General features: G+C 39.5%; 1 protein-coding gene across 1 annotated transcript in view; it reads right to left on the reverse strand.

The window, feature by feature from the left end:
* RNF213 (ring finger protein 213) overlaps positions 1-22,284 on the reverse strand; it is a gene marked incomplete in the record, with an annotated part of 2,890,576 nt that overhangs the window by 1,320,675 nt on the left and 1,547,617 nt on the right.

A 22,284-nucleotide genomic window follows, 5' to 3' on the forward strand; every position in this document is an offset into this window, starting at 1 on the left:
CTTAATTCTGTCTGAAAGTTTTCTTGTAGTTTTACCTACATAAAATGCTTTACAAGAAAGTTTTCTTGTAGTTTTACCTACATAAAATGCTTTACAAGATGCACAAATACCTGCATATACTACTGATGTAGAATGGCAGAAGAAATATTTTGAAAACTTAATAGTATTATTACAATGTGTGAACGTGTATTGAGATCCCATGAAAATGTTAGGGCATACCACACATGAATTACATAAATGCATCCCATTTTGAGAGTTAGAAATAGAAGTAGAATTAATAAGAAAAGGTAAATCTCTGTTTTCTAAACTCATTCTTATGGTTTTGGTTCTTTTAAATGAAAAGGTAGGTGCAGTGCCAATAGCAGCTGACATAAATTGTGATTCGGTTAATAAATCCCAGTTATTCGAGATGACATTTCTAATTTGTGACATGTCCCTAGAGAAAGGTAATGGGAAACTAAGGGTTCTGTTAATTTTACTTGGTTTTGAAGTATTAGGTGTAAAACCATGTGGTAAAATAGGTAAATATTTAGTGTGTCTGTCATTAGAGATCTCGTTACATATATTGTTAAGAGATGGAGGGTAATTTCTTCGAAGAAATGTGTTTTAACAAAACAGCATTCTTTTGAAAGTCATAAATCTTGAGTGATAATTCCAGAGATGCGAATAAATTAACTTCTGGCAAGGTTCCTTTTCATAAAATATGGATGGGAGCTAGTAAAATCAAGCAGATTATTTTTATAGGTCTCATTTCTATATATAGTGGAACATACTGTATTAGGAGGTAGTAAGTATATCTGTGTATCTAAAAAGGAAATAGAAGACCCTATTCCAGACAAAATCAAGTTCAAAAAACCTAAACTGTCTCTCAAATCAGACATAAAAAGGTCTATATATATATATATATATATATATATATATATATATATATATATATACACACACACACACACACATATATATATATATACACACACACATATATATATATATATATATATATATATATATATATTTATATTTAAATGAAGGCAAAACGGATACTGACTTCATGAGCTGTAGTCCATCTCCCAGGATAAGCCATACTACACCATATACATACCCTTTACACCCCATTCTCAAGGCTATACTCTGCCTACTCTTTTTTTTTTTTTTTTTGCAAACTGGCAACCTACATTGCTACGTATTATTACATGCTATCTCAGTAGTTCAACAGGTAGCACACACAACTTTGGTGGTAGAAAATTGTAATGTTGTTAGTTCTATTTCAACACTAAGCAGTTGGACAAATCTGGAATACTGACACTGGAATACGTGTCTGTCTGTGTGTGTGTGTGTGTGTGTGTGTGTGTGTGTGTGTGTGTGTGTGTGTGTGTGGAGGGGGTACTGTCATACAAATGAAATACTAAAACAACCTGCCTGAACTGATGGTAGCACTGACAGATGCAAAAGATTCTGTGACATTTACCAAAAAAACAGTTGGGGAAATTCCCCACTAGTCTAGTTCAATTTTCCTTACTTAATAGGAATATCACCTTGGAAATTCTCTGAAAAGAGGCCAATGGTCTAGTGGGACTAATCCAGTCGAAGTGTAACTAAAATATAATTTATTCTGTGTGTGTTTGTATATACACACACACACACAATATATAGACACACACACACATATATATATATATATATATATATTTACACTAGTAACTATACTATGGCATGTTACGGGCTACTACATACAAACATACTGGATTCAAACTTATCAAATACACTGTTTCCTCCTTATTTCTGATATGATTTTTAACATTTATAAAAATAGGTACAATCATCATATTTTTATATTTTCTTGATTAATCTTTCAAATCAAGATACTGCTATAAATATATCTAATTTCTTCTTGATCTGATAGATCCAAGAACCTCAGTTCTAACTTTAGAACTGTTCAACTAATCTACAGAATTTTCCTTAGATCTCTGAATTTTGCTCTTAGTTTCATAGGTAGGTACTAGTCTCTTGGCTCTAGGACTTATATAAGCCTAGCCAAGATGGTACCCAGGCTTTCGCCACCCAAGAAAATTATAATTCCTGTGCCACTGTCGAGCACAGCCACAGAAGTGATCCCGGGGGTGAATTTCCTATTTCCCATCCAATCATTAAGGTTTTTCTTGAAGAGTGCTAATGAGGAGCTTTGTTTGATATAGATAGGTAGTTTGTTCCAGAGTATGGGAAGTCTCTGGGACAGGAATCCATCCTTCCAGCATGTTCTGTTTATTGTGGTGACAAGGTTTAGGTCCCTAGAGTGCGTAGCTCGGAGGGATTGGGATTTCTTTGAGTGGAGTATGTCCAACAGCTTCTGAGTAGGCGGTACGTGACGGAGTAAAACTGGAGATTTTTGAGATGGTCTGCATAGGGCATCTGTTTGAGGACGGTAATCCTCTTTGTTAGGAATTTCTGCAGTCTTTCCAGTTGTTGTAGATGTCTTGTGAGGTACATACCAGAAGGGGCGTTGTACTCTATAATGGGTCTAATGCGTGACGAGTAGAGGGGAACAGTGACCTCTTTTTTCCTGGATGAGAAACCTTTTGTAATAAGGTGTGCCACGTAGAGGGATTTCCTGACTACTGTGGCGATGTGATTATCAAAGGAGAGACTACTGTCCACCTGTGTCCCAAGGTCTCTTATCACTCTTTTGGTGTTAAGTTTACTACCGCCTATGTGATAGTTCATGGGTACAGAGTTTTTACCAAAGGGGATGACAGTGCACTTTTTGGCATTGAGCTTGAGGCGATGGCTTTCACACCAGGCATCTGTCTCAGTGATGCCCTTTTGTAGGATGTCCACATAGTTAAGAGTTTCGATTATTGCTCCTAGTTTGCAGTCATCTGCAAACTTCGTTAGCCAAAGGCCTTCTGTGTTAGCCTGTACTTCAGAGAAGTAGATACTGAACAGGAGAGGACCCAGGACTGAACCCTGTGGTACTCCACTTGTCACTGGTCTGAAGTCTGATTTGGAGTTTGCTACTTTCACAGTGTGGGTTCTGTCAGTGAGCCAGTTGACAACTCATCTTGTAACGTAGGGATTTATACCTAGTTTAGGGAGTTTTTCTATAATTCCAGAGTGGGGGATGGTGTCGAAAGCCTTGGCAAGATATAGACAGGCTGTGTGAACCACCTTACCCTCGTCTACTTCTTTGGTGACTGCTTCAAAGAAGGAGACATGATATGCCTTTTACAAATCCGAACTGGGTGGGGTCCAGAGTTTGGAGATTACCAATGTCTTTGTTTATAAGTTGCATGATGATTTGTTCCATGGCCTTGCAGACCAGGCTTATCAGGCTAATGGGGCAGTAGTTCCTGGGGTCCGTGGTGGCTCCCGCTTTGTGGAGTGGGATGACTGTCGCTGTGCACCATTCAGTGAGCACAAAGCCTGAGGTGAGGCTATGACTGAACATGGTACTTAGGTGGGGTGCCAGTTCGCTCTGTAGTTCATGTAGAATGCAACCTGGGATGTTGTCAGGTCCCATGGTTGTTGTGTTCTTGGCTTTGGAGAGTGTTTTTTTACCTGTGCAGCCGTGACTACAGGAACTTTGCATTCTTACAGTATAGAGATGGGCCCTTTAGGGGGTGAGAGGGGAGTAAAGTTAGCACTGAACCTATCTGCCAGGATGTTGGCAATATCAGTTGGTTCTGTATATTTCGTGCCATTGTGCTGTAACTCAGAGCAGATCTGAGTGTTGCCATTGAGATTCTTGACATGGCTATAGAATGCTTTGTGGCTGTCTTTAGAATCAGTGGCAATTTTGTTTTCGTAACTAGCTTTGGAGGATTTTATGAGGGATCTCAGCTTCTTACTGAGGCTGACCAGGGAGTTCCTCCAATCATGGGATTTTACTCTTTTGCAACAGTTTCTTTCTTCTGTTGTAGAGTTTGTGTATGGCAGAGGAACACCAGATTGGCTTAATTTTTTTGGAGGATAGCATTTTAGTTCTGTTAGGGATAGCATGATCCATGCACTCATTTAAGTGCTTATAAAGTGCAACTGTATAGGATTCATCAGTCGTACCTTTATTATCCGTCTGCATGGGTGTCGTGAAGTTTTGCCACTTCTGTCTTAAGAAGCGTGAAGTTGGCTTTGGAGAAATCTTTTATGGTAGTTTCCCTAATGGGGGAGGGGGGGTGGGGACGGGATGTGGATGTCTAGGGTGATTAGCTTGTGGTCAAGATCTGACCAATGAGGAACTGACCTTTGGTGTGGAACACCGGTCACCCATGTTGGTAATGACCAGATCTAGCATACTGCTGCTCCTGGTAGGGGTGTTAAGTTGAACCAAGGTGTTGAAATGTATTAATTCCAGAAAACGTTGAGCAAAAGAGTTTGTACACGAGTAGTTTTCCCAGTCAATGGTGGGGTAGTTGAAATCGCCCATTATTAGGTGTTGGGTTGCACCCTAATATTTTTCAGTGTATCTAGAAATGAGGAGTGGGAATCCTGGGGCATAGTGGGGGATCTGTAGCAAGTTACAATTTGGATTGCAGTCTTGCCCAGAGTTAGTTGCACTTGGATAATCTTGGATGCATTATGCTGAGCAACTAGTCTGGAGGTGTGGGTATCCTTAATAAATATGGACACGTTTCCGCCTTTAGAGTTTCGGTCCAGGTTAGGTGGCCAAATGGTGTGGTATGAACTATAGCCTGGTAATGCAGGTGTGCTTTCTGGAGCCTTGAACCAGGTCTCTGACACTGCACAGATGTCGATGTTCTCCATTTTAAGGAGTGCCTTGAGTGAGTGCATTTTGAGGTTTAGACTTCTAGCATTAAGTAGCATTACCTTCAGATTTTGCTTGCTTGTACCTGTTACGGTGGTGAATTTGTCATTTGAACCTTGCCTAAAAAAGGCACTATAAGGGTGGCAAGTGCCTTAGCCAGTATCCGGAATACCAAGGGCAACAGGTGCAGGCTATCTCTGGCAAAGCATCGTGGTCTGTCGATCATGTCATCCCAGGCACACAGATACTGGATTCCCTTAAAATGACACCAGAAGCTTAGACAATTGTTGAAGTCAATCGTTTTCTCCTTGTACTGTGCTATCATTCTGGATGATGGCAGGAAGCTACTCAGGGCAAGGGTCATACCTGCCTGGGCTACAAGATCAGAGAGCTCCTCTATGTCTCTTTTCATGTAGTCCAGGGAGGTATGTCTCAGATCATTCACACCAACATGGACAATGATAGAGACATATCTGTACTTGTTGTGGAGTGACCTGAGTGCGTGTGTGGTGGATCCTGTCACCTGACAGGCGGCTGACAGTAACTTTCTCCTTGTTTTGCCTGGTGAGTGGAACATCAGTGTGCCTGACTACAGAGTCACCTATGACTAGAGTGTTGGGTATATTGTTATGCCTTATGGGCTGTGGTTCAGTGGCACACTGAGTTTGTGGTCTGTGTGTCATTTGGGTTGTGTTGGGGGCTGGAGGTTGCGTGCGTTTCTGCTTTGGAGGGCTCTGTTGCTTGGGCAGATGTTTATTGAGAGCCTCCACGAATGTAGGTGTGTGTTTTGTGTTTGTGTGTGTGTTTTGGTGGTGTAGGTTTTGAGGGACTATGTGATGAGTGTGGTGTGGTGCAAGTGTTTACCTTCTCCTCTTGACTGTCTAGTCCAGCCTTGGATGAAGAGAGCTTTGCTTCCAGAATGGCTAAATAAGTGCATCTCTCACAGGTTTTAGTGTTGGGTGGTAGAAGGAGAGAGTTGTCTGTGTACATGAGGCAACTGCTGCATTGCCCCACATGCCCAGATTCTTCAGGTAGACAGGAGAAAACACCGGGAGCTGACCCTTAGACATGCCTGGATAGGTGCTTATTTATTAAGTACTAAAAACTGTTTTCCTCTAGATAAGTGAGAAAAGTTGAGTGCTGTATTAATTAGTAGCTTATTTCATGCTTACAATGAGTTCTGAACAAATGCTGAGTTCAAAGAAACAGACTTGAGTGCAAAAACTAAAAAACTGACTAGTTCTAAGGGAAAATTTGAAGAGCAGATTTTATGGCGCCGGGAATAGTTTAACCCTAACTAAGCAGTGATGCATAAAGTGTTTTTTTTTTTTTAAATAACAGTAGCAAATGGGCGAACTGATTTAAGCCAATTAACCAATAAGAGCTAAAAACTGAGCCCCGTTCCAGCAGACTTCGATCAGACAAGTTTGAACTGCACACTCCTGCCACTAGGGTGCAGGGGAACCTTCTCCAAAAAAAGATGGCCTGGATTAGTGCTCAAGCTATACAAATAAAGCTAGATTCAGCAGGTATGAATCTAGTCTATGCTACAGCAAACAAGGAATATCAATTTCAGAAAGAAACATTACAAATAAGCAGAAACAATAAGCCTCTAACCAGAAACTCCCAGCTCAGAAGGGCAGAATCTACCCTCTCCTCCCATAAGAGTGCAGACCACACCTTCTTAATGTAAAATAACTGGCCCAAAGCCCAAGTGCTTAAACCAGAACTAATGCACTTTTAGAATAACAGATATTAAGCCTTCAATCAGCAACTCCCACCTTAGAAGGATGTAAGCTACCTGTCCTGCCCCAACAGTGCAGACCACACACCTTCTTAATGTAAAACAACTGGTCTGAGGCCCAAGTACGTAAACCAAAAGCTTAGAGTAACAGTTACAATTAAAACAGGCTACTAACAAGCAGTAATAAATGCAATTAAGTACTTTTAAGAACAGGCAGCAAATGCAAAATAAAGTAATAAAGCAGGAAGACACACAAATACAGTAATTGCAGATGAATAAAGTGCAATTTTTGTTTTCTATACAATAGAAAACAAGCAAACTGATTTAAACAAATGACCCAGTTAACCAGTAGAAAGCTCAAAACTGAGCCCTGTTCCAGCAGTTTTTAATCAGACAAGTTCTAACTGCACACTCCTGCCACTGGGATGCAGGGGAAGCTTCTCCAAAAAAGATGGCCTGGATCAGTGCTCAAGTTATACAAACAAAGCTAGATTCAGCAGGCCTGAATCTAGTCTATGCTACCGCAAACAAGGCGCACCAATTTCAGAAGAAACAGTTCAAATAAGCAGCCACAATAAGCCTTTAACCAGAAATTCCCAGCTGAGAAGGACGGAATCTAGCCTCTCCTCCCACAAGAGTGCTGACCACAAACCTCCTTAATGTAAAATAACTGACCTGAAGCGAAAGTGCTTAAACCAGAACTAATACGCTTTTAGAATAACAGACACTGAGCATTCAGTCAGCAATTCCCAACTTAGAAGGATGTAAGCTACCTGTCCTGCCACAACAGTGCAGACCACAAACCTTCTTAAATGTAAAACTGGTTTGAAGCCCAAGTGCTTAAACCAAAAGGCTTAGAATAGCAGTTACAGTTTAATCAGGCTACTACCAAGCAGTAATAAATGCAGCAGAATAAGTACAATTGAGTACTTTCAAGAAGAGGCAAAAGTAAAATAATATAATAAAGTAGGAAGAAACACAAATACAGTAAGAGCAAATGAATAAAGTGCATTTTTTCTCTGTAGTAGGTAGAATAAGCTAATGACACTAGACTGGGAGGAGTGTCACAGATCAAATATACAGCAGGTGCGGCCAATTGCAAAATCACCAAGTACACACAAAAGTTGTCAGACCACTATTTAACACAGCAGGTATAAGGGTGGGAGAAAAACCAGCAATTTCAGCATAGATCAGAAGCCAGCAACTATATATATATATATACATCCAAATCAATCAAGCAAAAAATTAGGATAATGCAGAACTTTGAAAAGGAGGGACAAAAAATATACTTATCACTTTATATTTCGAATTGTTTCAGTAGCACTTTGTCAGAACACAAGGAGTTTCAAGCAATGAATGCAGAGATTAACAACAGGGAATATTAATTATCCTAACAAGCCTTGAGACAATCAGATAAAACACAAAAGTTGTTAGACCACTATTTAACACAGCAGGAATAAGGGTAGGAGAAAACCAGCAATTTCAGCATACATCAGAAGCCTCTCATAACACAGCTTCAGATACTGTACGTCTGGTACTTTGGCTTTAGGACTTGTCAACAGCTCTGGAAGATTTTTCTTTGAATTTCTGAACTTTGCACTTCCATTTGGGACACAACTTCTTATAGTGAACTGAACAGTCAATAGAATCACTGACAACTTCTGGAATCATTATCCGACAGCATACTGTGTTGCTTATCAAATTCTGATATTCAAATATCATATACTGGATTCACTACTGACAATCTTGCATAGTTGTTTTCTATTCCTTCTGTATGTATGAGAATCAGACACCTGTGTATAGTTAGGCCGTGAATCATTAGTCATTTCTAGAACAACTGCTTCTATTTGACCTTGAAGCATGGTATCTGTCACTAGCACTCCCTGTTTCGTTTCTTTAAACTAAAAAGCAGTTCAGCATTTCTGTCATACTATTACTTCTGCTTGCTTTGATTCCTTTTTCACCAACTCTAAGACAATGCTTCTGAATTCTGGTACTAGTAAGAAAATAACTGTAGGTAATTTACTCCTAAGCCTCTTAATCAACTGAGTTTGAGCTGAAGACAGCCCCATTCCTGACAATGTAAGAAGTAAGTCTCTATTTTTAGTATTGTTACATTGCTTCATGAAGTTTTTCACAATATGAATCATCCCCCCACTTGATCACTGCTCTGTGGATATCGTGGACTGGTAGTAAGATACTTAAACTCCCATTTCTTACAGACGTCCTGACTAATAAAATTAAGGTCAGTTACCAGAAATTACTATTTTCTGTGTTCCATATTTTGGGAATATGCATGCTAGTCACTCTTGTCCTCTCACTGTAGAACTTAATTTCACTGCTTCCAAAAATGTACAACAATAATCCACACAAAACTTCCAAGATGGCTGCATATTGATCAACAGCTTAACTTCAACTCTCCCAGTGTGAAAACAGAAACTGAGAAATAACAGCCACCAATATTGTCAGTTAGAATAAAATTCAGTTACTGGCTAGTAAGTACACTGCCTGGACACCTGTAAAGGAGAAATTAAGAGTGCTTGAAAGAAACTTAACTAAAAAAGTTGCAGTAGAAAAACTGACTTTGAAGAATCCTACAGCTGTTGAGCTAAGTTCAAGGTCCAGCTTTGGTGCAAGACATGGTTTCCAGGAATCTAGAGGAAAAATATGTCAAATGTGCTCAAAGCTGATTAAAATCAATAAAAACAATGAAAGACTATATCAACTAAGTTAATGACAGGCTTGGGAAAAATGAAGAAGCTTTACACAGACATTAAGATAAGCTGAAAAAACTGCAAAAATTGCAAGTCAAAATGAAGAAAATGCTGGCTGAGCATAGACTGCTCAAGAAAAGATGTTTCAAAAAATGGCAGAATTAGAGGACAGAGCACATAAGGAAATATGATATATATATATATATATATATATATATATATATATATATATATATATATATATATAAATAAATGATTAACCTGCTAAACATTCATGGGGGTATCACAAAAGCTGGAAACAGAAATTTAAAAAAAGCTGCTATATATATTAAGCTGGAATAATGATTTCTTACCATAATTCACATTATCTTGGAATATGAATGATCTCACAGGTATAGACCAAAAAAAATACTTATTTAAGAAATGCAGAGTGCAAATTACAATTTTACAAGAGATATTTTAGGAAAGAAGGGAACATGCAAGTTTGATAAAGAATGGATTTTCAGGATGAATATTCTGCAGAATAACATATACAAAGGAAAATATGAGTATTGTTATTAATTGCTATAGCAGTCACAGTACTGACAGAAGAGGGAAAAAATAATAATGTCAGTTTGTGGTAGTAAGGGACTACTGGCAAGGGGTGAGGATTATGCTGGCTATATTTCATCTAAAACTGATATTAAGGGGCTTAAAATGTTTTTGGAGAAATAATTAGCTTTCAGCAGGAAATATTACTTACAGGTGGGGACTGGAATTTGATTTGTAATAATGAGGATCTATGCAGGTGGCCTAGAAGGGAAAATGTAACAAAAAAGAGGTTAAATTTCTGAAGAACTGTACAAAAACATTTGGTATAAAACATATGAATTCAGTAGACAGAACCTGGAAAGAATTTACATATTACTCCCCAAGGTACAATAACTTGTGATTAAAAATGTAAAACTCACCACTAAAGTAGCAGTAAGTATAAACACAAATGCAGAAAAATCAAACTGCTACTCCACGGCTGATGATTTAAAAATGCCAGAAGCTAAACTTCTCTTAAGAATTTTATTTAAAAATCCTTTATGCTTGCAAAATTCACGTAATCTGCCCCAGCAGCTTATAAGAACATAAAACACTTCCGTAGAAGTGTGAGACCTTTCGGTTCTAAATAATGGTATACAACGTATTCAAAGGACTTCAAAATCAGTGACGGTTGACCGCCATAAAGTCCTCTTTTATAAAAAGAATGTAGTTGAATAAATGACAAATACACCAGTTAGCTTACAATGTTGCCAACTCTCACAGTATGCTTCCGTTAGCTTACAATGTTGCCAACGCTCACAGTATACTCCCAACGTTGCTGGTATAAACACAGTTATAAAATAGCAGTATACCAGTTGACTTGAGAGTCTCCAAAGCTCACTTTCAACGTTGCTATACTTTCAGTTAACAGCAAGAGAAGTGTCGCCACCACTCATAGTGTACTTTCAAAGTCGCTGATTGTATAATTGCGAGGATAACAAGTACACCAGTTAACTGACAGCATTGCTGGAACTCACAATATACTTTCTGCATTGCTGTGTCCCTCATTAAAAAGGACAAAGAATTTCCATTGAATTCATAACATGTAGAGCTAGATAATATCACAAAAGATAAAACACCAAAAAACAGATGTCCCAAATAACATACGATAAGCGCTTTCGGTAAAACCTTCTTCAGATCATAACAACTAGGGACTCCATTAGTTGAATTTATATGCTTGGAGCAGCCAGTAAGCAATCTTAATACAGACAACTCCTTCTTCATGAAAATCTGTAGCCCATCAGAATAGGGTATTACAAACCCTCAATTCAGCCAATAGTAGGCCTCCTCACCTTTAGTAATGGTTTCAAAGGAATAACTGCATTCAATCCAGGAGGGCAATCAGCTCGCAGGTTTATTATCCATTTAGTCTCACAGGACTCAGTTTTATTACTAATGTCTCCTCTTATTACTTTCATAAACTTTTTCAATAACTTTGAATAAAAAACTATGATCAGGAAATTTCAAAACATGCATCACTAAAGCATAGTGTATATCTCCTCTACGGATGTCACCCAAATGCCGTAGCAGTCTCTTTCTAAATATCTGGTTGGTCTTGCCAACATAAAAGGACGTACAATTTTTGCATGTAGCTAGATAAACAAGATTTTTAGAGGCACATGTGGCTTTGCAGCTAAAAGTGAATATTTTTTCCATATTTGGATGCTTAAAAGTATTGCTACCATCAATGTAGTTGCAAGCAGAACAATTTCCACAACGGAAGAAAACGATGAATTGATTTCACATTCATTATAATGCGCCACAAAGGTATAATTGCTAGACCATGTCGCTGCTGCACAAATATCATCAATAGAGGATCTAGATGAGAAGGCAGAAGTAGTAGCCATAGCCCTACCTAGTGGAATGTGCCCGAGGAGGACGAAGCAATTCTAGGCCCTTTTGTGAGTAAATGAAAGAGATTCAGCCAGTTATCCATTTTGCTAAAGTAATCTTGGAAACCACTTTGCCTACAGTACTTTTGTTAGCCAAGAAGGCTATGAACAATTGATCAGACTTCCTGAGTTGTGTAGTTCTGTGCAGACAGAAATGTAATTGTCTTTGAACGTCAAGGAGATGTAGAACTTACTTCCCTTTGTTATAATAATATGAGAATACTAGTAAATGGATGGACTGACCATGTTTCCCGTGGCTACTTTAGGTATAAAAGAGGGACTGGTACATAAAGAAACCATATCCTTATAAAAAATTATGTAAGGAGGTTTGGAGGATGAGGCTTGCAGCTCAGAAATGTTCCTGGCTAAAGTTATAGCTACCAAAAGCATTGTCTTCCATGACAAAAGCTTCATGTCAAAAGTGGCAGCTGGTTTGAAGGGTCCCTGAGCCTGCAGTATGACAGTGACATTCCCAAGTCAGGGAAGGATCCTTGATGGGAGGCCTCAACAGAAAAATACCATGCATAAAGGATTTGCATAATCTAAAGGTGGAGAGGGAATGATACTGACTAGCAGCATGAAGATTACAAATACCAGCTAATTGAAGCTTGATGGTCGAGAAGCTAGCTCCTTCCTTAAACAGGGTACTACAGAAGAGTAGAATATCCTGGTGCTGAGAAAGGATCAGTATTCCTATTTGTACCCCAAATGGTGAACCTTTTCTATTTACAAGTGTAGACATTCTTAGTAGATGCCTCCTGCAAGGTTAGAAGTGGAGAAACCAAGCAGTCAGTCAGAGCAAGAAAGTTCAGGTGCTGCATCCCTGACGGATAAGAGAGGAGGTCCTGTCTTGGTTCAAGTATCCATGGAGGATAAGTCAGATAACACCAAAAGAAGGGGAACCAAACCTGATGAGGCCAGAAGCAATCAATGAGGATGGCTGAGCTCTTCAGCCTGGTTACCTTCTGAAGAAACTTCAGGATCAGAGAGAGAGGTGGTAAGCATACAGGAGACCCAGGGGGCCAACCTTGGACCAGTGCATCCCTCAGGGACTCCCCCGGAGGAGGGATCAGAATGAAAAACTGGCTGAATTTGTTGTTGAGAGGAGAGTCAAAGAAGTCGCAGCAAGGTTGTCCCCAGTGACTGAAGATCATGCTTGCCACTGACTGAGGGACCACTCATGTGGAACTAGGATTGATCTGCTGAGTCTGTTCCCAAAGTAATTTTCCCTGGGATGTGTGTTGCAACTAGAAGGTGGTCCGAAGATATTGCCCATTCCCACACCCTCTTGGCCTCCTTGCACAAGAGGTATGAACATGTTCCTCCTTGCTTGTTGGTGTGCCAGACAACAGACATGTTGTCAGTGTGAACTGCAATAGTCCCCAAGGGGAGAGTGTCCCGAAAGGCTTGCTACATTAGGAGAACTGCTCTAATCTCTAAGACATCGATATGCAACCAGGTCTCGATAGGGGACCATGTGCCTTTGACCATCTTTCCAATGTAATGCCCCCACCCAAACTGGGAGGTGTCCATGGTCACTGTGGCTATTGGAGGGGGGTCAAAAACAGTCTTCCTAGAAGGAGATTGTCCAACAGAAGCCATCACCTGATGTGCTATCTGCAAACTGGAGTCAAGCTGATGGGACTGGATAGAGACCGACAGAAAATGAACCACTGTACTACCAATGTCCACTAAAGAACCTGCATGGAGAACCTTGCTGGAGGAACAGAACTGCTGCTGACTTGGATCCTAGAACATGTAAGACCAGCCTTGTAGGGGGGACTAGTGAGATAACTCCCAGACTTGTTTCCTGAATGTTACCACATGGTGCAGGGGGAGGGAAGCTATTAGATCTCTTGTATTCAGCTGCATTCCTATAAATTCCAGGTTCTGCACAGGAGCCAGATTGGACTTGTTTAAGTTTATAGTGATGCCCAATGATTGTGAAAGTTGGAAAAGCTGATGCCTCATGGGGGTGTTATGGAGCCAATCATCTAGGTATGGAAACACCCAGAATCCTTTGAGTCTTATGTGAGCTGCTACTACTGCCGTGCATTTGGTGAACACTGGGGGGGGGGGGGGAGGGGGAGCCTAAAGGGCAGTGCTCTTACCTGGAAATTATTGGCTCCCAATTGAAAGTGCAGGTATCTCCTGGAGTGCCTATCTATTTTGATGTGATAGTGCACATCACTGACATCAGTTGAGCAAATCCAATCGTCCTTGTGCAACAATGGCAGAACGGACTGAACTGTAACCATTCGAAACCTCATCTTCTTTACTTAACCATTTAACTTGCTTAGACCCAGAATGAGTCTTAGGTCCCCTGTCTTTTCTGGCACCAAAAAGAAGCAGGAGTAGGTTCCGAATCTTTCTTTGGACGACTCTTTTTTGCAGCAGATGTTGAATTTCCTGTGCTGCCTGCTTCGTCTGACTTGGTGGCACATCGGGGAGGTTCTTAGAGTTTAGAGGAAGAAGGGAAAAGGGAAAGTAGTAGGCTATGGATATTATGCTTAGCACCCAGGGGTTGTGAGTCAAATGGGTCCAGGCTTCTGAGTGCACAGACAGTTGACCCCAACTGCCTTCTGAGACAGTCGGACAGTGTTTCAGGAGCGTTGATAGGGCTTATCAGAAAAAAAGTCTCTCTAAAGCCCTGGTTATGCAGGTCCCCCCTGCTTCTTGGGCGGCACCTACAATTAAACCCTCCTCCTCTGCGCCTCTAGAGGAGGGGTCCCCATGTGGGTCCTGGAAAGGCCTTTGGGAGTTATGAAACTGTTTTTTCTTGCATCCCTGTTGGTTCCTGGAAAAGGACCACTGAGGCATAGAAAATTTGATTCCTACAGCAGAAAGAGCCTCCTTGCCCTTTTTGCTGCCGGTGAGAGTATATCTGATTGTAGGGTATTTCACAAAGGATGCCTTTAAAGGGCTCTACAAAATCACATAGCCTTATCCACGCATGCCTCTTTAAGGAAAGACCTGAACCAGCTGCTCGTGAGCTATCTCACTGAGGAGCTGGTGATGGAAGATAGAGTGGTCAGCTTGGGAGAAACGTTCTTAAATTCCTCTGCAGGCATGGACTGAGAAAGAGAGAGAGAGAGAGACACTGAAAGCTCCTTGATCAGATCTCTATGTAGCTGGGTAAAGTCAGCTAGCTAATTTAACGACCTCAGATCAAAGGTCGCTAAGGCATAAACACACTTTCCAATTCTGGCCAATGCTCCAGAGTCCTTGTTAGGTGGATGGACAATGGCAGTCTCTTCTGTTAGTTCTTTCTTAGTGGCTGCTGCCATCATGATGGCATCGACTACGGGATCTTTGCTCCAATGCTTTCTAAGTGCTGGAGATATCAGGAACCTATCAGGGTGCTTGGGGATGGGCTTGATGGTGTCTGCTTCCTTCCACGCCTAGCAGGAAACCAAATCAATGAGGTCGTCCACCTGGGAGGTCACCCAGGTCATCGATGGGCCTACCTCAAATATCTCCAATAGCACTGACTCCTCAGGAGGAGGAGGTTGGGCAGACTACCCAGCTTTTTGCTTCAAGAATTCTAGAAAGTCTCTGAAGGAGATGTCCTGAAGTGGGAATCAGTGGGGATCCTTCACCCTCATTGAAGTCAACATACCTCCTTTTGCACTTCTTCTAGGCGACCTTCTCAGTAGGATACTCTGGGGAAGTGCTGAAAGAAGGGGATCCCTCCTGGACAGGGAGATCCTGGAGGCAGATCAGGCCGGACTGACTCATGACAGGATGAATGAGCTCAAGGTCCTGACCCAACCAGGGTACTAGGCGGATAGCAAGACATGTAGTGACAGATCTCCAACTCGGGGAAAACCCTTTCCTCTACAAGAAAAGCTGATGGACTGGAAGAGGTCCTTTCCATCTCCCCTGAAGGGGGAAAGCAGCTAGGACTCGCACCAGATCTATGGGCTCCAGAAGGGGTCAGACCTGAGCTGTCAAGTGCCGAGGCACCTAGGGAAGAGATTGCTCCGACTAAGACAGAGCTGACCCTATCCTCCAGACCCAACATTTACACCTCAGCTCCAAGATTTGCTCTGTTCTGAGGGAAAAGGAACAGGGCTGATCAAGGGTAACTTTGGCGTCGAGGAAGGAAGCGTCCCCTGCACTGAACCTGACACATGAGAGTCCAGAACCCTGCAAATCCAAAACTTAAGGCTAGATCAAAGGAGTCCTAATGGTATGGCCTGCGTAGCTCATGGATCCGACAGGGGACGGAGGCAACACTACACCCATCTGGATCTGGGCCTTGAGGCTCATCATCCTGTCCGTGCCCACCTTGGACCAGTTCTACAGGATCTGGATGAAGCTGACGAGAGGGATTGCAAATGCTTGGATTTAACTGAATGAGCAAGAGATATGCTCGAAGCTTTCAGATCCCAAGTCACTGGATCTGACACCAGAGCTGATAGTGGAGGAGGCGATAAAGATATAATGTACCTTGGATCTGAGGATGCTGGTGGATTCAATGGGGCAGACAATTTCTTCGTATCCAAGGGGGTCAGATTCAAGTTTTCCTTCACTTGGCTTTGGGCTCTAAAAGGTCTCTTGCTGAAATAAGGAGAGGCCTCTTGTTTTGCTTCTTTAGCAGAAGACAGCGAAGTGCAAGCCAAGTGAGAGGTCTGAGCCTCAAGAGCCAATGATGGAAGAACATCCCTCAGTATCAACCTGTTAAGTTATTCAGCTAGAGCCAGAGGATTAAAAGAAGCACAGACTACACACACTGTCTTCAAATGGTCTGCACCTAAGCAATACATGCACTCCCTGTGGGCATCCTGAAAGGGGATTTTATGTCCACAAGAAGTGCAACTCAAAGACAGATGATGATTTGTCAGACATGACAATAGCCAAAGCCTGCCAAAAAACAATGGACACTCACCGACAGGGTAAATGGAAAGTTAACTAACATTAGACTAGAAACTTAAAATTAAGACTTTCTAAAACTAATTCTAATTTGTAACTTAACTTTACATATTACTTTTAACTACAACTATTTTTTTTTTTACAAGAAGGAAAAAGGAAGAGAAACGCTCACACGCACACACAATAAGGATTTAAGAAGAACTACAAGAGGGAGAAATTACAATGAAATGCTATCAAGAAACTATCGTGACTTTCCAGAGAAAGTTAGTATTGCTCAAGAGTGCAGAGATCAGTGTCCAGATGCTGAAGCAGCAAAAGAGATCCGAGGTGCTTGGGTGGATGTAATGCATAATGGCAGGAGCTTAAGAGTCGAATCCAAGACTGAAAAATGTAGCCAAGCCACATCCGAAGGTCAGATCCGAGAACCTATTGTGAGGAGGAATGAAGAAGACATCAGATTTGAAGTTTAAAAAAAGGATAGAAATAAAAGAAAACAAGATTTGATTAAGAAGTAATAAGTATTATTTACAGGGGCAGAAAATTGTTAAAATATTACAAAATACAGGAAATTTCACAGAATGAGAAGAGGCACAATTGAAAGAGAAAATAAGGAAGTACCTTGATAATATGCATGAGTTTAGAAAGATTACTGTTAAGCAACTATTTGTTTTTGATAACTCTAGAGCAGAAAAACTTTTGGCACAATGACTTAGGCAAAACAAAGCAGAAAGTGTTGTTGCCGAACTTAGGGAGCCTATAACGAGAAAAATACCCACAGATTCTGTAGAGGTATTCAAGATATTTCAGAAATTTTATGCAAATTTCCATAAAGCAGAGAAGGGGGAACATCAAGAAAAAGCACAAATGGAAATATTTATAGAAGACTTAAATTTGCCAAGGTTGGAAGCAGATGAGGCTCAACAGTAGCAATGAAGGCAATAGGAAATGGGATAAAAGTGGAGATGCATAACCATTCTGCAGGAAAGTCTGCAGGAATAGATGGTACTCGGATGGAAGTTTGGAAGCTATGAGAGAAAAAAGTGATAAAGATCTGAAATATTTTGTTTAGCAGTATTTTAAAAGGACAGGAAGCACCAATATCTTGTAAAAAAGCTGTGGTGACTGTAATACTTAAAGATGGTAAAGACCCAACTGACTAAATTTCATATAGACTCACTTTAATTTTAAACCATGATTCTAAAGTGTTTATGTCTATAATGGGTAAATGAATGGCAAAGATAATGCTAAATGTGATACATATGGAAAAATATGGTTTTGTGGAGGAGACATACAACATTAATAGAACAGTGATGATCCAAAAGAAAGACAATGTAAAACAATACCACCATTATTGGTGGGTCTTGATGCAGAGAAAGCATTCAACAGAGAAAGCTGGGATTTTATAAGTAGGGCAATGGAAGTATTTGCATTTCCTGATACAAAAATAATGTTAATTAGAAGGATATATGAGAAATCTGAGGCAAAAACCAAAGTGGGAGCGTTCCACAGTGATAAGTTGTGTCTGAAAAGAGGAATCAGGCAGGGGTGTTCTCTCTCTCCTTTGTCATTTGTGTTATATTTAGAATCACTGGCAAAGAAAATAAGGGACTCAGAAAGTCAAGAATATAATTGGTATGGTGTTCAAGAGAAGCTGACTTTATTTATAGATATTATTTTGCACCTGATGGAACCAGAACAGGACACTTTAGTGTTGTAGAACACTTTGAGACAGTTCTGTTTTTTTAGGGGATATAAAATTAAGAGAAAGCAAAGGGTATAGCTGTAAACTATGTACCCATACATGTATTGGTCCAGCAATATCCATATTTATGGGGACAGAAAAAAAGAAATATTTAGGAGTACGGATATAAAAAAAAATAGTTAAGGCAGCTAAGGATATGTGGGAAGAGACTAAAAAATAATACAAAAACAGAGAAAATGCAAGCTCTAGCCTATGGATATGGATATCAAGATACAAGTAGTAAAAATGTTTTAGTCCCTTTAGTTTTATGCACAGGCCAGGCATATTTTTGTCAGAACAGGAGAAGTTGTGTAGAGTAATTAATAAACAGATGAAGGACTGTATTTGGGAGGAGAAGAGGGCAAGAGTGAAGTGGGATAAGATGATCCACCAAACAGAATAAGAAGGCTTATGATTATCTGATTTGAAGGGATATTTTAAAGCTACATGGTTAATGTCATTACACATAACACAAGCAGAAATCTACAATTGAAAGGGAAAGGGGTGATGATGAAGTAAGGGGATATTCAAGAAATAAGGAAAGAATGGGATTTTGGATGAAGATCCTAAAGAAGAATAACAGTCATACAGAATACTACACTTAAAGTAGTAAAAAGTATATTAAGAACAAAGCCAACTTGGGAATGGAGAATGGGTTTGTGCTGAGAGGAATGACTGTCATTAGGGGCACAGATAAAAGACAAGACAGGGAAGGAATTTACTGAAGGAAGCTGGCAAAGAAACCATTATATATTCAGAATGAATATTTAGAGATGGAAAGGTAAAAGAAAAGGAAAATGCCAAGAAGGCATTTGAATTGCACTCTAGTGATTGCCCTCCATATCACAGACTGATATCAGAGTACAGATAAAAAAGGGGATAGGGGAATCCTAATTAAAAGACCTGTACTGGTTGAATTTTTAACTGAATCTAGAAGAAAAGCTGCAGCTAAAAAGGAATAATTAGTATAGCATATAAAATACTGCATAATAACTGTAGGAATCAATCAGAAAATGTCAGAAAAGATTGGGAAGAGAAATAAGATATGCAATTTACACAAAAAAAATGAGAGGACATAAGCATGGCTCCCAAATATGCAACAAAAACTGTAAGATTAAGGATTTTTGTCTGGATGGCAAGAAAATGAATGTAACTAAGGATTTTTTTAAATTGGGATACAGGATCTGAACTGCATAGATATAGTAGGGTCTTGTTAAGTTTAATTCTGGTGGCTGCCAAAAAAACAATTACTAAAAAATGGAAATCAAAATCTAAATCTAAATCAACTATACATGTACTAGTATATACTATGACATGGTTTATTGTGTATGCACAAAAATAATTTTTCATATCCATATATATTGGTGACAGCTATTTATCAATCTGACTGCACTTAGTCAGTATGTCTGCAAGTGATCTTGAGTCGTATACCAGTCTTTTTTCCTGCATCAACACAACTAGAGGCCTATAATGACCTGCATCTAGTTGCAACACATTTGATTTGAAAACATTATTAATACTTCAGAGATCATGGTTCAGCTGTATATTTCTTAAGTATCTCAAAGATCTTCACATTCCTATCACCATGCCCATGCTGCATTGTGCTTTAAAAGCTTTAAATATACAACATATTGGATATAATGAACACAGACAGATAATGCAGTATTCCGAGATATCTCATCAAGGCTTTAGTACTGTCTGGCTTCTTCACATGCAATACACCTCTTTTTCAGTACCTAATGTCAAGCCATAGAGTAGACAAACAACTCTGAAATGTATCCATGCACTGCTTTATTATGCTTAGCAACCTGACCATCGCCAAGTGATCATCTTGCTTAGTCTCACCCCATGGCATCAGACTGATTACATTAACCACATGGTGCAAGACTTCCATAATCCATGCAAAAATCTATCTGAAACACTTCTGATGCAGACAAAATACCAGAGAGTAATCTGAAAAATCTGAATTACCTTTCCTAGGGATTCATAGAAAATATAGAGCCCCAAGCTTGCTTCAACAAGCTCAATATGTCAGAAATCATGTCAAATATGTAATCCATGAAAGTCTTTGTTATTGGGTATAGCTAACACAATCTATAACTGATAGCGAAGGATAATAATTTCTTTGAATTGCTTTATTCAGGTCTTGGAGTCTACACAGATTTTGAGTTTGTCTTACTTCCCAGTCTCTGACTGTTCAACAATTACACAAATATTCCAAATTCTGTTTTCTTTCACAGGCTAATGCCATTCTTCTATGAACATATATTACTGCAGCTGCATCTGGAAATATTATGATAAGGCACCATACTGACAAATATCTGAACACAGTGAACCCAGCTGCATAAACTTCTAGCAGGTTTTGTAGCTCTGAAATTAAAATGATGGTTCTGCTGGAAGGCTGTTTAACTCTTAATGAAGCTGTAATCACAAAATTTTGACTAACATTACTCAGAATTTCCTGGAAACTAGTACAGAATATAAATTTAAGCTGGAAGCTTCTTGAAGTGAAAAAATTTATATTTCTCACTACATCAAGAAATCCCATGATAAATGACACAAAATACTTTGTTTTGTACTATTTTCTAAAGAACCAAACTAATATAACATTTTATATTTTTTACTCTTGAACTCACATGTGATTAGTATCTGACCCAAAGCTTTTAAGTACATGAATGTGGCAGAAAAATAAGCACCAATTTTTTTTTTATTGAACCCTGTAACTTTACAGCTTTAAAAGTAGATTCTGACAAAACGTCTATATTCTGCTGTAGTATCTAGCTTAATGTTAATGCTTTTCCACAATGAGTTTTTTTCTGACCAATAATTATACTTAGTATTCTAACAGTATTTTCTGTACTTTATTTTAGCATTTTCTACATTTTGACAGTGCCTGCAAACATCCTCCCCCTCTCAACACTGACTACATGCAACAAATTTGTGAAATATTCTTATTTAACTTTTTACATACTCTTGTAAAATGATGTTTACTTCCACACAGTCTAAATAACTGGAATCTGATTTATAGCGCCATACCTAGGACATGAGGCTTTGACTTCAACTGCTGGGCTCCTTCTAAGCCAATTTAAGATGTCTCATGCCACGTATATTGTCATTTTTATTATATTCATTCATATTTCTATTGTGTTGGACTTTCACATCACCTTCAGCCACAAATTTGATCTCACAGACAGTACCATTTCTTCAAAAAGCTATTTTAACAGCATACCAGCAATATGACTTGCTTCTTATAAATCCAGGGTTTTATCTTAAACCAAGCCTGAGTCTCAACAGTCTGCCCTTTATTTGATATTTTTAATGATGCAAATAGTCCTAGCACTGATTAAATAATTATGCAACATATTTAGTTTTCTGCACATTTCCTTAACTCAAAAGTGGCAATAAATTCCTGCACCCCTTAGTTCCTTCTAAAACTGTCTGGCAAATGGTAAATTTTCTTTGGCTCACAATATGCTTGAAACTTATTCACTCGGTATACTAAAGAAAAAGCTTGAAAAATCAGTGTTTCAAGTGTGGAACCAGAGCATTAGGTGACTAGTGGAGAGAAAACTGCTAATGAAAACTGACAACACTGACTTGCCTCTCAAACTGTTATGGATAGACCATGATTAAGGACTGAAAACATCAACTTGACATAAGCAAATTACCAGTGAGACAGTAGCCAGTACTAAAGGTTAGTGAATTAAATTTACTGATATGCATTCACATCACTTTATCAACTGGTATTAATTACTACCAGGGTACTCTGCTGAGTGATTCCCCATGTACTTAATCATGTTCTGCAAATTCCAGATCTTACAAAGTTGTACAAGTCAGTGAAACAAATCTGCTGACATTACTGTCAGTCACACTCAATTCAGATACTTGAGTGTCACAGACAATGCAATAAGGAAACATCAACAAAATGACAACACAACAGCTTTGCAGCACATGGAAGCCCATATATTATAGCTAAACGCACATGCTAC

Source organism: Protopterus annectens, chromosome 4.part0, assembly GCF_019279795.1.
Source record: "Protopterus annectens isolate FY-2018-M chromosome 4.part0, PAN1.0, whole genome shotgun sequence".
In the NCBI taxonomy this organism is placed as follows: Eukaryota; Metazoa; Chordata; order Ceratodontiformes; family Protopteridae; genus Protopterus; species Protopterus annectens.